The sequence below is a fragment of the Nannobrachium achirus genome (assembly GCF_963921795.1).
Source record: "Nannobrachium achirus genome assembly, chromosome: 21".
NCBI classification, from domain to species: domain Eukaryota; kingdom Metazoa; phylum Chordata; class Actinopteri; order Myctophiformes; family Myctophidae; genus Nannobrachium; species Nannobrachium achirus.
Window position 1 is genome coordinate 46,744,142 of NC_137828.1, and position 17,773 is coordinate 46,761,914.

Consider the following 17,773-nt stretch of genomic DNA (forward strand, 5'->3'; position numbering starts at 1 on the left):
TCATAATCCCCAAATGTTTAAAATATTTCCCCAAATTTTGGCCTGTAGGCGGCTTTGTCTTGTGATGCGATTTACATCACAAATGGGCGTCAACAAGCGTCTGTCTGCTTCACACCAAGGGGCTGTAGGCTAGTATATATATATACAACTTCCGGAACCGTTATAGGAACCGGTTCTACCCGGAACCGATATGGGGGAACCGAAAAAGAATCGGACTCGGTTCAAACCAAACGGATCCCAACCCTAGCAGGGGGAAAGTAGCCTACCTGCCAACCACCATGGAGTCTAGGGGTTTGAATCCACTGCGGTCCATCTGGTCTGGCAGAGCGTCTCTACGAACACAATTCACCCTTTGTCAAGTCCCACCCGTTGTCCCGCCCCTCTTCACACCCATTGGTTGCTTTGTCATGGTGGGACACTCAGTGGGGTACTCCATCCACTACCATTTTAATTCAGTTGCTTCGTATTGTTTTTATGTGTGTTCAATTCTATTTTCAAACTTGGTTTCAGTAAAATGGAGCTGCTCAGTGGCAGTATAGTGACTCAGCATGTTTTTAAATGTTTTTATTTCTCCAAAAATTATGTTTTAGTGAATTCAACATAAAAAAGGCGGAACCAGGGCGGGACAAGGCAGATAGAGCATGCTGGTTGGTCAGTCAGCGACCAACCAGAAGGCTAACAAAGGGTGAATTGTCCCATGTTCGTGGGAGGCGGTGCATAGCGTTGTTCCGACATCTCATTACTCCGACGTTCTCTAACCATATAATCCTAACCCTCGTAAGCCACGTAATCGGAGTAATGAGACGTCGGACTTGCCTTTGCTTCTCCGTGGGAGGGAAGCCGGCAGGAGGGTGAGATTTGCATGCACTCCTTTACCTTTCTTTTAGGAGAAAAGGAAAAAGCCACAGAGTGTTAGTATATGGGAGGAGTGGTGGAAAGCGAGGTGGACATGAGAGCCTGTAAGGTTAGAAAGTAGAGATATATCGTGATAAAAAAACACTTACGATAATCGTATCACAGAGATTTAATATGGTGATATCGTCCTCCGTCTTGCACTGGGATCAATTCACCTTTTATTTGCCAAGCTGCATATCCAGTACCATTTAAACCCTCTTTAATTGGTAAAAGGTACTTGTAATATACATACTTAATACAGTATTTCTTCACTCTCTATCGAATATCTTTGCCAAAAAATAGCCGATCTACAAGCTCACAACGTGTCAAGACACGAGCTTGTAGATCTGCTATTTTTTGGCAAATGTTCCGCCCCAGGATAATGGATTTGAATTATCGCGATAATATCGTAAATCACGATTTCTTATGTCACAATAATGGTGATATGATATTTTCATATCGTCCCATCCCTAGTTAGGAAGACATGCAGTTCCCTGCTACATGCAGTAAATGGTAAATGGTGCATTTATAGCGCTTTTATCCAAGGCGCTTTACATAGATTGAGCATTACATTCACCCATTCACACACACATTCATACACCGGTGGCGGAGGAAACCATGCAAGGCACCAACCTGCTCACCGGGAGCAATTAGAGGTTCAGGGTATTGCTCAGGGACCCTTCGACGTTAACTCAGGGGGAGCCCGGATTCGAACTGGGAACCCTTCGTGCTCTAATAACGGTTTCTCTACCCCTGAGCTATGCCGCCCCATTAGCCCCAGTGCAGGGAACTACTAGTAAGACACCTCAGGGTGACTTGCGACCTCAGGGTGACATGCATGCGACCTCGCCCTAAAGGTAGGGTAAAATAGCAAAAACAATATTGTATTGGATTGAAAAAAAGAAACGAAATTGTTCGGTTTTAGCACTAAAAGAGTTAAATATTGATAACATAATATCCTTAATAATGTCCTTAATATTGACAATATAGGAATCTCCATATGGGCATAAAACGTACGTTATTTAGTAATGCCAAGCAGGGCCTTGGTGAGTTAGGGCCTTGGTTTGATGATCTCCATATATGGGCATAAGGGGGTACCCTAACATTCTCATTTTTGGCCTGGGATTTATGACATCAGAAATATCCATGTATGGGCATAAAAGGTTTTTTTTCTTTTTCTGGGAATGACCATATATGGACTTTTATACCCTGAGAAATCTTGTAGCTTGTCTGACTGTCAGTACAGGAAGTGATGTCACATGACATCCTTTTTATGCCCATATATGAGTCATTCTGTACCACATCACTGTGACTCACTGACATCACGTACAGACAGTCTAACCCTAACCCTAACCCATAAGCTACAAGAATTCTCAGGGTATATGCGACCTTCGGTCGCAACCAAAGACGTAAAACAATTATGGCAAAAAAAAGACAAACGCTAACAATGAATCAAGCCACCCAAAAAGGAGCAGTACACTGTATAGTAGCTCCCAGGGACTGAAGTTGAGGCCGCTGTCTGTCTTAATGGATAATAAAGGTTTAGATGCAGAAATACTGTACATCTCTTGCACTATTCTTAGAGTGGCACGACGCGCACACACGCAGACAGGCGCACACACATGCACACGCAGACGCACACGCGCACACACACACACACACACACACACACACACACACACACACACACACACACACACACACACACACACACACACACACACACACACACACACAGCAATCTAATACAACAAGGCTTAAATAATTAAGAGGAGCTCATGCTGGTCTGTTTATACAGGGTGTGTGTGCATGTGTGTGTGTGCGTGTGCGAGTGCGTGTGTGTGTGTGTGTGCGTGTGTGTGTAATGCTAGCCTGAAGTGACATCCTGTACTGCTGGTAGCCATTGTGCAGAGGACATCATCTAACGTGTTACTGGCCAACACTGTCTGTAGGTTGATGACTGGACCACAAAGACCACTGCACCCTTTCTCTAGTGTTGATTTCGCTGACTAATTTTTTTTTTTTATATTTAGTCAACTGAACCTAGATTAAAACTAAAAACGTTCAGACGACTAAAATATGACTAAAACCAAATACAATTTTTATCAAAAGACTGACTAAAACTAAATCAAAATTTGCTGTCAAAATCAACAACACCTCTGGAGAGAGAGAGAGAGAGAGAGAGAGAGAGAGAGAGACACACACACACACACACACACACACACACACACACACACACACACACACACACACACACACACACACACACACACACACACACACTTTTTCTCTTAACACTTTGCCGTCCGAAATAGAATGGTGGTTGGTAGATTAGCCGTGAAATTTCTATTATTGTATTGTGATCTGAGACATAATATTATGTTTATAAACATGAGCCCGCCGCCACTCCTTCTTGGACAGCGCCGTTGTTTTTTCTTTTTTTTTTTTCCCTCAGGTCATTAGCTCACCGTGATTTTCTCGATCTCCGTTGGGATAGAATGGGGGTTTTGGCCGATCATCGATCTCCCCGTGCGTTTCGCGTGCGCGATCCGTTCACGTAAATGTCCCCGCAAATAATCCATGTGTGACTCAAGAACAGAACTGCAAATTTTCGCTAGCATAGCCCCAAGCATGGCTGCAGTAGGAGCACTAGTGAACAGACAGCAAACGGATGGCTTGGAGTAGCCTTGGAGAAGGAAAGGAGCTGACGTCACCTCTGCTTCATGTCAGACCGTGCATGAGCTATCAATGCACGAGTGGTGACTAGGGAAGGTTAGACGATCGCCGATTTTCGGATCAAAATCATTTATTCCGGTTTTAATGACAAAGTCCGGGAAAGTACGGCGTGGCTGAGACTCCTTGCTGGGATGTGCGATATACTACGGTTTTAACATTAAGGGGCTCCCCGTGGCTTACAAAGGGTTAACATTCTTGTTTCCTCCTTGGTATTTGACTAACTGACATAAACCTTCCTCCTTCACACACAGACTCATATATCGCTGTAATCTTTTCTCTCTGACAGCATATAGACCACGTCAACTTCCTTGTACTTGAACACACAGTACTTGTACAATAAACAGATGTGATTGAAAACTTTACACACAAACTCACACTTCTCTCTCCTACATTCAAACACACACACACACACACACACACACACACACACACACACACACACACACACACACACACACACACACACACACACACACACACACAGGCACACCTCCGCCAGGTCGGGTTGCCTACCTAGGGCCCTAAAAGTTTGGAAGGCAGTCATAGGCACTTGAAGTGGGATCTGAAAACTATCATACTGATACATCTTGATCACATATCCCCATAGATAATGTGTATCGATTTGTGAGCTTCAGACAAAATCTGTAAGAGTAGGAGCAAAAAGTGTGTTTTGAAGAATTCGAAACTGGTGGAAAATACAGTATAATCTGGCACAAATGGCCCAGGGCCTAAAGGGAAAGTTAGCCGAGTCTTTGACCAATCTAGGAACTAAATGCCAACCTTTTCTTCACAATGTGTTCATAAAGGTGTCTACTAAAGGTGTCTCATTGACTTACAGGTACTATACAGTAAAATAATACAGAAAATAAATCTGCTTAAAATAGCATGTGAGGGGTCAAACTAAGGTTTTTTCATGACACTGAATCCAATGCAAGCATTTGTTTGGCATGAAAAGCATTCCTTGGGCAAAAAACAGCCCCCACAAAACTATGGTTTAGTGATGAGTCATCACTTTTCACAGTTTTGTGGGGCCATTTTTAGCCTAAGGAATGTTTTTCGTGCAGAACAAATGCTTGCATTGGATTCAGTATCATGAAAAACCCCTAGTTTGACCCCTTACATCAGGGGTGGGCAACTTTGATGATGGCGAGGGCCACTATATTTTCACCTTCACTCCAGAGGGCCACATTGCATATTGCCATGTCCTACTTTGTCATTCTAAGTATCTCATACAAAAGAAGCAAAAATAGCAGATCTACAAGCTCAAAACGCATCGCGCTGCGATGCGTTTTGAGCTTGTAGATCGGCTATTTTTGTAATGTTTTAATTGGAATCCTGAAATGTAACATTTTAATTTAATTTCAAACAAATTTAGTTATATACTCATGTTAACTTTATGAACCTAAATACAAATACATTGGACATTTTAATACTACTATACTAGTCATTAAGCTACTAATATTGACTGACGGAATTAAAGCAGGTCATGGTTGTAATTGTAACAGCTGAAATCAATAACATATCAGTATTCTGGTATTAACCTGAGGGCCGCATTAAGTGAAGGTGAGGCCGCCAGTTGCCCATGTATGCCTTACATGCTACTTAAAGGAGATTTTTTATTATTAAAGGAGATGTTTTATTATTATTATTTTACTGTATAGTCAAGTCAGTGAGACCCCAACTTTGATTGGCTCCCACAAAGTTTCCCAAGGGAGTTGGGTTCGACAAAGTTCAGAGGTGATAGTAGACACCTTTTAATATGAACACATTCGTGAAGAAGGCTATTGGTAAGCATTTAGTTCCCAGATTGGTCAAAGACTAGGCTATATGGAGAGCGAGGATCCAAGGAGGATCCAAGCTTCCAGTCTCTAGCTTGTAGGGACTCAGCCGTCTCTGGAATTACCTAAGAGAGGAAGGAAGCTTGTGGAATGTATGCCTATGATGGACACAGAGCAGGCTTTCCTACGATGTTCTTAAAGCGGAGTGAATCGGAGAGAGAGAGAGAGAGAGAGAGAGAGAGAGAGAGAGAGAGAGAGAGAGAGAGAGAGAGAGAGAGAGAGAGAGAGAGAGAGAGAGAATGAATGGAAGGCAGACAAAAGGGGTTGTCAGTAATAACACAATACAGCATGTAAGCTGCACCATCCTGAACCTCCAGGAAGCCTTGTTCACAGCGAGTTCCTTTGAACCTGAGTCTGATAAATGACCTCACCTCACCCACAGAAACAAAACCTTCATCCAAATTAATGTTCCCTGTTCCCCCGCGCTGGTACACTCATCAGGCATTGTTTGTCTGTGCGCTTGAGCGTGTGTGAGAACACAAACCTGCTGTTGGCACCCCACTGTGTGGGTTTTGTTTTACCATCTTTTGTGAACCACAAGGATAGTAAATCTCTGTAATATCTGGTTGTAAACTCCTGGACCGCAGGTTGGGAAGATTTTTGGCGTTAGGGTTTCCGTTGGAAAAAGATAGGATTTGGTGGTTAAGGTTTACACAAATCGTCTTCGCTGCCAACTGTTTACCACTGTTGGGCTTGTTACTAAAACGCAAGCCTCCCCAACACACACACACACACACACACACACACACACACACACACACACACACACACACACACACACACACACACACACACACACACACACACACACACACACACACGATTTCCAAAACCTTTCACCATGCTTTATTTTCACCATACCAGTTCAAAGAGATTGTTAGTTCTCCTAGGGGGTTTAGAGAAATATCCAACTTGTCATACAAAACAGTCAAATGGAAACTGAAGGTGCAGGTAATTGTGGGTATATTTCATGCCAGCAAGGACAACTCCTGTAGAGTTAAATTAAAGCTAGGGTAAGTTCATTTAAGTTTCAGTTTTCATATACGTGTAGGTGACAGGCAGGGGCCTTCCTGCACTCATCAAGTGGGGGCGGGCCTTGGTGCACATAAGGCCCGCCCCACTCGACCATGATTGGAGGAAGGCCCCACTCTATCCTGATTGGACCTGTCTCTTCCACCAAAACTGAAACTACTTTTTGCTCCTCACTGGGGATAAGGCTGAGGTCCAAATATGGACCAAACACGCTATGGTAACTAGTACTATCAAAACATAGACCAATTTTGTTATTATTTGAATTAAATTAAATCACTTACCCTACCTTTAAGGATGGCACGCAGCAAAACCTAAATAAAACATACCACATTAAGTTAGTACCATCAGCTCTTTGTTCATCTGTGACTAATAGCTTCCTGTCAATCTAAAGTGGTGTCGTGTGTCACTGACAAAACGGTTGCTACGTGGTTGCTACTGTCTCATTCAACAATCCAATTGGCTGATGCCCTGTGTAATTTGGTTCTCATTTTCTATCAACCTTTTCGGTAGAAAATGAAAGGGAAGCGTTTACAAAATCGCCTTTACTCCACTTACTGTACATGAATCTGTACAGCTAGTGTAAGTTTTTAGTGTTGGTTTTAGAGTTGGGAAAGGGCATGTTGTGTTTTGGTGTTGTTGCGGTTAAAGGACGACTTGTCACTAGTAGGCAGGTTTTTGAATTGATTGATTGATTGATTGATTGATTCTTTTTATTTGACAAAAATGGAGAACAGTACGAGTATAGTCAATACAACTGAAATGTAGTACAGTACAAGTACAGTTAAACACCCTGCCTAAAAGGAACATCCCAATAAGACCTTTTACAGTCTTTTTTACGTTGGAAGCCCTCAGTATTTAATTTATGACATAATTCATACAATAATATTGCAGTTATAAAAAACACTATGTACAGGATAGGGGAAACAAGGGGGAGGGGGTGCTCACTTCTCGCCTGTCTATAGGAGAAGTGATAACTACCTCCTTCTCTGGCCTCCTGAAAGGTGAGTTTTCAGGGCAGTTTTGAAGGATGCCAGAAAAACTGTATAGAAAACTGTATAGAAAATGTTTCTATGCAAACTTCTAATAGTCTTCAATCAATCAATCAATCAATCAATCAAGCGAGCTACATGTTTTGCCCACAGCCCTCCTGAGAGACACAGGCGGAGTAGGAAAAAAAAGTTTTTTTATCTTGAACTTAGTGAGGACCAATCTTTTTTTTTTTCCGAAGATAGGTGTATTGTATTTTGAGGGCTTTGCAATCTCCAGATTCCAGACACCCACTATGTGTACATACTTTACCCGGCAATGAGCATTCATCCTGGGCACTGCGTACCACAAATGAGAATGTTAAACATGGCAATGCTGAAAATAGTATGTGTTTGTGTGCATATGTACACGCACATACTGTACATACATACATACATACTTTATGTATATACACGCATGTACGTACGTAATATATGGGTTAAAAAAGGACCCCAATTGAAACAAGCCCAACCTTGTACCAGTGAACTGTACTGTTATGAAACTGTACCTTGTCTCCAATGTCTGTATTTTCTAATCAATATGTTGTTGTTGATTAAAGGGGGTGCTTGGATTCAGCAATCAGGAAAAGGAAGTACTGAAGCCCAAAAAGTTTGAGAACCACTGATCTAGCATATTAGCATAATTAACTGTTGCACTCCCACAGTAATTGTAACAGGAACCCTTTCATGCACTTATTTTTTCTTTGCTCCTCTCGTTACCAGGGAAACGGAATCCCAAAGATTGACAGCGCTGTCCCCTCAATTGTTCTCATTAGAAGCTGCCTCATCAGGAGGCAGCTTGTCCCATTGATACCCTGACAGATGGCCAGCTCTGCTGGTCTCAACATCTGTTTAAAAGACCTGCCGTCCCCAATTACCACAATTAATTAACACCCTTTCCCATATTTTCTCTGTCTCATTATTGGCGAGCTCCGGAGGCAATCAAGTGTTGCGTCGAATGTGCCTTTGTGACAGCGATTGCCATCCGCCAGGGAACGTTGCCGTTGTAAAAAAGTGAAAGGTGCTCCACTATACTGTAGAAGGCCAAACCATAAAAATTGTCTTTAGATGTAACATGTACAGATGTGTACAGATGCAATTTCATGTAAAGACCCAAAGACTACTCAGCTGAAGTAATACAAAATATGAGCATCTACACAGTGTGGAAGTCTATTGATAAAATAAAACTTTACATAAATTATTCTGCTACAATGTGCTGTCCGTGCACGTGCGAAAAGCCCCTGGCTACACCAAGGAGGGACTATTTGTGCGGGAGACCTGAGGAGTTTGCGCGTGTACAAAATAGAACCAATCCTATTTTTACAGCATGCGTATCCGGGGCTCGCGCTATCCATGAGCCTGGTGTAGCTGATATCAAATTCTACGCACAGACGCACGTGAAAAGCCATGGTGTAGTCCGGCCGTCATGCTATGTTTATATCAGGGGTGTAGTTGGCTGGATTATTCACAAAGCTTTCCCGGAAGAGAAAGATCCCATGATTGGCCGCTAGTTGCGCTGTTTTCCCCCCGCGAGGTACCAAAAAGATTTTTTCTGCAATGGACCCCATTCATTTTCCTCTTTGATTTTCTAATACTTTATGGTTCCTGTCGCTAGTGAAAAACTGCCTTTCAATTACCATGATATGCGTTTTGTGCAAATATGGTCCCATTTATGTTAAAATTGATGATAAAGTTGCGGGGGCGTGGCCAACTAAACTGATACCAGCCGGCTGTGTTCTTCTTCGTGTGCTGTATTTCGGGAGGCTCCGACCACATTCTCCCATGTATCCCTGCGTTTGCACGTGACCGTTGGCAGCCAATGGCATTCCTTATGATTCCTGGGGTGCCATTCAAACAATGATGGGCGACACCCATACAAGGGACAAAAAAGCGTCATTTTCGCCGCATAGAAACCAATGGCTTCGCATCGTCCATATATTTTTTACAGTCTATGGTTTATATGCACAATAATTCATGAATATTGTGCATCTCCTAATGCTCTCCGTTTAAAAAACAAGCTCTGAGCGTATGCCCCGTCGAACAGGTACAATAAAACGTAAGTAAACGCAACACTGGCGTTGACACAACGCAATGCCCTCAGTGGAGCTGAGGTATTAACCTTTGTCTGTCTCTCTCACTCTCTTCTTCGCCGATATGTAGTCTTCCTGTCTCTCATCCCCCTCTCCTGAGATAGGCTCGTTTGGCTCATTAAAGTTAACGAGCGACGTTTGCCAGAGACACTTCAACTTGCAGCTTGGCCAAACCTCGACGCAACCCAGCAGCCCCCAAGAACAATTAGAAAACAAATCTCAAACGAGTTTCTGGACTCCATACAGATGGCACAATTACTGATTGTGTTTTGAAGAGGCGCGCTGGCAATCAAGCTCTCTGCAGAGAGGATGTAAGTGGACTGGTTCATGAGTAATTGCCTCTTCAGGCCAATTAACGGGAGTTTCTTTTGTTGCGAGGAGCGGGTGAGAACTTTTCCCTCTGCTGCGTGCTGACAAGAGAGAGGGGGATCGGTCTGAGGTGAAAATGTATACCTCAGTAAGCAGAAAGCACCTCTCGAAAGCCATGGCATGCCCTCTCTCTTTAGTCTACTCCTCTCTGTCTCTCTCGTTATCTCCCTGTCTCTCTCTGGCTTCCTGCAGCAGTGAGATATCTGGAGATGTTACATAACCGCAGTCAAAGAGAGCGGGTAAAAGGGAGAAACACAGACTTGTAAGGATGTAAAAGACAGCAAAGAGAATAGAAATGGAGAGGAGGGGGATGTATAGAGTTGATTTTGACAGCAATTTCTGATTTCGTTTTAGTCTGTCTTTTGAATAAAATGTAATAGTTTTAGTTGTCTGAAATGTTTTAGTGTTTATCTTTAGTCGACTATCATAAGATTTTAGCTGACTAAATCTACATTATTTTCTCTTCTCCACTAGTCCCTCCCTAACATTTTTGTGTAGTTTTTTATCTGTTGATGAAATTGTCAATATATTTAGTCTTAGTTTTAGTCATCTTAGCTTAGTTTTTGTTTAGTTTCTATTTACTTTTCGTCAGTGAAAAAGGATAGTCGATGAAAGTTGTTTGTCATAGTTTTAGTCTACGCAAATCAACACTACTACGAAGTAGAGTCAGGTTCGCTGTAGTGCTGGTGGTCTGACTGAAATGCAGTAGCAGGGGATTTAGGAATTAATTGCCTACGTTATGGACGGCTTCATAGTTGGCATGCTTGCTTGCTTCTTCTTTACATAATTCAGCAGTGTTATCTCCATGTAATATTTATCTGCTAGCATTTAGTGGGGTGAAGGCTAAAGATGAAGCTAGGTATCTAGAATGGTAGCTAGGGGGAGATGTGTTTCAAAAGGAAATAAATTCACATTCTCCTTGGGAAAAATACATCAGAAACTAAAAAATCCTGCAAGGCCTGGTTGACTACTTGGGGCTGTTTCAGTCGTGGGGTGGAGATAGACAAAAACAGTTTGTATTTGTGGCGACCCACAAATGTTATAGTGTGCCACCATTGGTTCATTTTAAGGCCTTTAAGTTCCATGCCGATCGGTCCAGCGATGACCTGGGGACAGACAGACGGGTGGACTCACGGGACCAAACACATGATCCCAGGCCCAATACAGTAGCTGTTTATCCTAATGCATAATCTTTGATCTAAACATCATATTGGAGAACCATACAGTACATAGTATATTACCCAGCACTAGTTCCCTTTTGTCTCTACTGTGCTGTTCATCGCTCCTATATTGCTTCTATGCGTGGCCTTAAGGCCCAACTAAATGAATAGCCCACTGCTTTTCTTTAGACACACACACACACACACACACACACACACACACACACACACACACACACACACACACACACACACACACACACACACATGCACGCGCGCACACACACACACACACACACACACACACACACACACACACACACACACACACAGACACACACACACATGCATCCACGTGAACACACTGACACACACACACACACACACACACACACACGCACACACGCACGCATGCACACGCGCACGCAGGCACAGTATTGGTGTGACAACATGATTTCTGCATGTAACATGTCCAGTCAGAATACCTACCTACCGTACGTGATGTTTATACAGTGTGAGCAGGAGCTGGGTGTGTAAATGCAAACCCCCAGGTCAGTGCCGCCACTTGGGCCTTTGTGTTATTGTTGATGCCAGCCTGCATGTGGCTGAGACCATGGAAAAAAGTAAGACCACAGAGTTCTCTGTATTCAAAATGACTGTCTCCAAACGGCACTGTTCACACAAACTGGTCTAGACATAACCATGGCATTGACTAGCATCGACTGTTATGGACACTTTATTTGGTTGGGGTCACTTCTTTTTGTTTGGCACTGCATTCATGATTGCGACCGTCAGGTCGCAGTTACTATCAAAACCTCCACCGGCTGTCCCTCTGTCAGTCCGTCCGTCAGTCTGTCCGCCACGTCATACTTTTCCCCTACTCATATCTCCGCCACCGTTGCCCCGATCCATGCCAAACTTTGCACACACTCCTTGGCTGCCAAAACACAACCTCATTTCTCACATGGCCCTTTTCTAGTACCACCATCAGGCCGATTCTTGCAAGACACATTTTTGGACACTGCTCCTACAGATTCTGCCCTAAAATCACGCAAAGCGGTACACAGTATCTCTACAGTCATGTCATCAAAATGAATCTCTCCCATCTAGCGCCACCATCTGGCCGATTTTTGAAAAACACAATTTTGGACAATGCTCCTACAGATTTTGCCCTAAAATCACGCAAAGCGGTACACAGTATCTCTAAAGTCATGTCATCAACATGGACCTGTCCCATTTCCCATATTCCCTCCTGATTGGCTACCATTGCCTTCTAAAGTTTGTGTATGCGACCTGCCGGTCACTTATCTCCCCATTTAGGGAGTCTTACTGGTGACACTAATGTAGCATTGACTGTTCTTGACACCTTATATTATTTTAGTTTTTTTACCTACATTTATAACTGCTCTGTATTGTTTATTCTTCTTTTTTTGCTTTGTTATTTTTTTCTGTACACAACAGTAATTTTTTCTTATCATACTTTCCTGTTTTTTTGTAACCTTAACTGCTATGCCGCCTCAGGGCGACTGATTTCCCCCCTTGGGATAATAAAGGTATCTATCTATCTATGGCTCTCTGAAATCAAATTAATGTCTAAGGTGGAGAAAAAATGCCTGAACTAACTGAATTTGAGGTTAAATGCGAATGCCAGGGTATGGGCCCCCATATGTCAGGGAATTTGGTGCACATAACTCAGGGTTAAGTGTTCGTTCCTGTCCATCTGTAAACAGTCAAACCGCTGGAATGTCCGGCAGACCGAGAGAGAGAGAGAGGACAGAACGGGAATCATCATCCTAAATCACAGCTACACCGGACAGGAAATGAAGTCTCTCTCTCTCTCTCTCTCTCTCTCCTCTCTCTCTCTCTCTCTCTCTCTCTCTCTCTCTCTCTCTCTGCTATCCTTCTCTCTCCTGTCTACCTAGGATATCCGTTCTGCCAGAAGTACTTCTCATCTACTGTGTCCTCCTTTTCCCCTTACCTTTTCTTCACACGTCTGGATGGACACACTACTGTATAGGTTTCTGCAAGAGTGCGTTAGTGCATGTGTGCATGTGTTTATTTGAGCTTGTCTACATTTGCGTGTGTGTGTGTGTGGGGGGGGGGGGGTCTCGAGTTTTGCACGCTGTAACAGCAACCATGATCACATCATATAACAGATATCTTACAGCACAGCACCACAACTGCACTGCCATTCTGCCAAAGTTGATATTCCATAATTGTTTTCCAATAAGAGATCTAAATATGAATCAGTCAGAGCTGGGCAGGGACAGGTGAAAAAAAAAATGATTCTTACTGTTGCAATGCATCAGATCAGATCAGCCTATGACCGTCAGAGCTCCACTGTGGGTGAGTGTCTGTCTGTCTGTCTGTCTGTCTGTCTGTCTGTCTGTGAGTCGCAGACTCACTGCGCTGCGGCGCCGGCCCCGCCCCCAGATCAAATGGAGGAAACCATATGAGCAGGCATCCATTCACTGTTGATGATTGATCAGGCATCATGCACGCTTGCATGCATGCCGTGATTATTTTTAGGCGGAGCAAAAACACATTATTATTAGTTATTATGATGATGATCGGCTTGGCTGCTCTTCTTTTTTCTTTTTCTTCTTTTTTTTTCTCTCATTTTCCTGTGGCCTTTGGCAACGTGATGCCCGACGCACAATGCGTTGTGCGCGTCATGGTAGCAGCGGTGCTGGTCTACCACACATGTAAACAAACTAGATGGCCCCTCATTATGCCATCAGGAATTATGGGCATTTAGCCTGTGCTCTCACACAGAGGTGCAAACAGGGGCGTCACAAGGGGTGGAAAGTGGGACTGAGTTACTAGGGCCCAAGGTGGAGGGGCCTTAATTATTTTATGCTTTAACTATTGAAAAATAGCAGAAATACAAGCTCACAGCGCGGCACTGAGTGCCGTGCTGCAAGCTTGTAGATCTGCTATAGTCGTGAAAATGTGTGCAAATCTTTGAATATATGTATTGTAATATTTGTAACTAAAATTTTGCTTCTGGGGGGTCCCTGGAACTAAATATTTTGAGATGGGGGTCCGTGGCCAAATACATATCATTTTGGGGGTCCTTCACGAAAAAGTTTGAGCACCACTGACAGAAACATAGGTTTTTCAAAAAACCTGTAAAGACTTTAACCATTTTTCAAAAATAGCAGATCTATAATGTATATCTGCTATTCTACCACTTTTTCTAGTCACATGTTCAAATACTGGTTTCTGATTGGTTTAAAACAGTGGTAGATAGGTAAATAGGCCAACAACCTTGAGTTGGCTCATGGACCCCGTTGCAGTTGTAACATTTCCCAGATCAATGCGCCTCCCAAAAAGTGCCGGCCAGTTTCTCCATTCGCGGCCACTCTCTTATTTTGAAGGTTGGAAGTAGATCGAGCTCACAATTCCCAATTCAGTCATTTGCAAATCCCGCCCCATTCTGCCCTGTTACTATGGTGGTACAGATGACCCTGGGCAGATTGTTTTTATAGTGGCAGTGAATGGGGGGAGAGGGTATTTTCATTGCCTCATTATTGCAATTTAAAGTACCAAAGGAAAAACATCTAGGTGATAAAAAGGGAAGACAAAGGTACAGTAGTTACATTGCAAAACAGGGGATTTCCCCCGAAAATATATGTTTTAATTGTTTAATCCCAGTGGGACAGAATCACCATTGCAGATTCTTTTATAGTGGAAGTGGATGGGGAAAAAAGATTGTTCATAGCCTCATTACAGCTATATAAAGTACCAAAGAAACCACATCTACGTGATATTAATAAAAAGGGAAGAAAAAAGAACAGTAGTTACATAGCAAAACAGTAGTTTTCCCCCGAAAATATATGTTTTAATTAGTTTAATCCTCTGGATCAGAGAGAGAGGCGAAATAGAAAGAGAAAGCGCAGTGCATCTTGGGTAGGAAAATGACAACCAGATTATAGTTCTACTCACATAATAGGCTGGCTTTCGTAATTCTGACCATTTAAAATGTATGTACCCAATCGTAACTCTTAGTTACATTGATAAGGTCCATGTGAACTAGTCTGTTGAAGCTTATTCATTATGATGAGCGAAATCGCTATCACCTCGCGTGGCCGTACTGCACGAACGCCGTGCTCCGCAGAGCGGACCGTTGTTGAAAGCCTGAAGCAACATTCTCCACTGCACAAACTCCACCCCCGATAGCAAAAAGTGAATGGTTTTTTCTGGTTGGCCAGTCAGGGAGTCTCAGGGACCAATCAGAAGGCTGACAAACGGTGGATTGATAGTCTCGTGTGCCCAGACTGTTGACTTCGCTATTTGGGAAATGCTCCCGTCAACAGTCTGGGGCACGGAAATAGAAACGATGAGTGCGAGATGAAGCGGATATGACGCAACCGCTCCCTTGGTGCAGTAGCAATAACATGTCCTACTGGAAGCGTTATGTCTCCTTTCAATATTTCTGGGGGTGTTATTTCGTCTTTCTCTGGTGTTATTGGTGTTACCTCCATGATGTATTCAAACGTGTTCTTAAACTACAGTATACACCCATAACAAGAATAGGCCGCTCAAATGACTTTGTCTGAGCTATTGTGTTTCTGTTATGTTTCCAATGGGACTACAGTTCAGTGCAGCACTGGCTACTTCCGATACTCGCCGTTCGGGAGCTGCCGTTCCAGACTCTATATAGCATTCGGAGATTGTGGAATAGTTGTCTGGCTACGCAAGACTACCCAATTGACGACCTTCACGATTGACTCACCGTTAGTTCCGGTTCAGATGGTAAACAAGGAGGAGGATCTATGTTATCATGGTTGTGCTATTTTAGCGATAACGCCATGCCATCCTTGGCATCAAAAGTCTTTTTTGGAGAAAATGGACTCTAAAGATCTGAAAATCCATTGTTTTCTATGGGATGGGAGCATGTGGACGTGCGATGGAAACGACTTCACCAGTGCCACAGTGATAGCCGGACAGAAGGTGAGCCCACACCGGCTTTACTGTATATACAGTATATTTCGCGCGACATCGCGGGATCAGCACTCCGGACACCGTTTAATATTTAGTAGTAGTAGCCAAGGTTATGATTTCTTTTTTTGTTTTGTTTGTTTTGTTTTTGGCCAGTGAATGTGGCTGCAATCATTGTTGTTTATGGGACTATATGCTGTGGCGGAAGTATATGTGTATTCTGAAACAATTAATGATTGTAACTAAAGATCGTTGCAAGTTACAACTGCGCGGCTCGTGGCACAACCCTGAAACAGTGGTAACTCAGCCAACACCCCACTCCCTCTCATGGTAAATGGCTTACTTTTTCAATAGTTAAAGCACACAATAACGCAGTGAATCCTTGTACCCAGGGCCCAGAATTTGTTGTGACACCCCTGGGTGCAAACTTAACCCAATATTTCCACAATGGAAAGTTTAGCAGGTTAGTCTGTTAGCCTATCATTATGCTCCAAAGGTTTGTAGTTCATCCACCTGATGATTTTGGCTAATGTAGATGGTTCATAGCTTGTGAATAGTGACAACATACACAACAGTCTAAAATCGTTTACTTTCTGGGTAATCATTTATGCAAAGTATATAGATAACATTCCATTTACAGAATTATTTCTGCTGACATGCATTCCTCAACTCTATCATACACTCTTGTGTGTGTGTGTGTGTGTGTGTGTGTGTGTGTGTGTGTGTGTGTGCGCGCGACACACACACACACACACACACACACACACACACACACACACACACACACACACACACACACACACACACACACACACACACACACAGGGGAGGAAGACCTTCACAGCTGCACACTGGCTGCACAGTGGAGCATAAAAGCAATAGCAAGAAGAAAAAACTTTTTCATTACCAGTCTCACTAACTGCGGAGGTCTTCTCAAAGAGAACTTCAAGTAACTCTGTGCTAATGAGCACATCTCTCCACATCTCCTTGACTTTTTGAAGTTTAAGTACATTATTAACAGAAAGAACGAAAAATAATATGCGAGTGCATGTGAGGTGAAGAACCCAGGGAAGGACAAGACTCAGCATGGGGGTGTACGTGTAGTCTCAGGAGCTGGCGGCGGTCGAGGCTTGTAGATATGCTATTTTCATGTACTTTTGCATAGGGATGCACATCGGTATCTGCAAGATATCGGTATCGGACGATATTTGCTGTTTTCGGTCAATATTGCTATCGACAAATAAAGCTGATATTAACCAATATTGTTGATAAGCATACATTTGTGCTGGCTATGTTGGTGTATTTGTTATCTGCAGTCTACCAGGCTGTAGATTCTGAACAGTTATTTCTTAAAATGAAGATGCATTTGTTCCCCTGGCTAAATATATAAACAAATATCGGTCCCAGTATCAGCAAGAATTTCCATATTGGTCCATCCCTTTTGCATGTACTTTTGAACAAGGTTAGTTAACGAAAACTAACAAAATAATGAAAGCCTGTAAACCTTTTTGAATCCTGCACCAGACAAATAACCCAAAATATGAAAAAAAACGAACACTAAAACATGAATAAAAACTAAGCTAAAATTAAGCGTTGTCACTAAAATAATAAAAAATAATAAAAAGAAGCAAACCAACTCTAAAAACGAATTAAAGGATTAAAGAATTAAGGGTGAGAGATTGATG

At 42.9% G+C, this 17,773-nt stretch overlaps 1 protein-coding gene across 1 annotated transcript in view; it reads left to right on the forward strand.

Annotated features, from left to right (window-relative positions):
* Positions 1-17,773, forward strand: part of kcnh2b (potassium voltage-gated channel, subfamily H (eag-related), member 2b) — a gene marked incomplete at both ends in the record, with an annotated part of 439,516 nt that overhangs the window by 226,107 nt on the left and 195,636 nt on the right. The gene's annotated exons all lie outside the window — the stretch shown is intronic.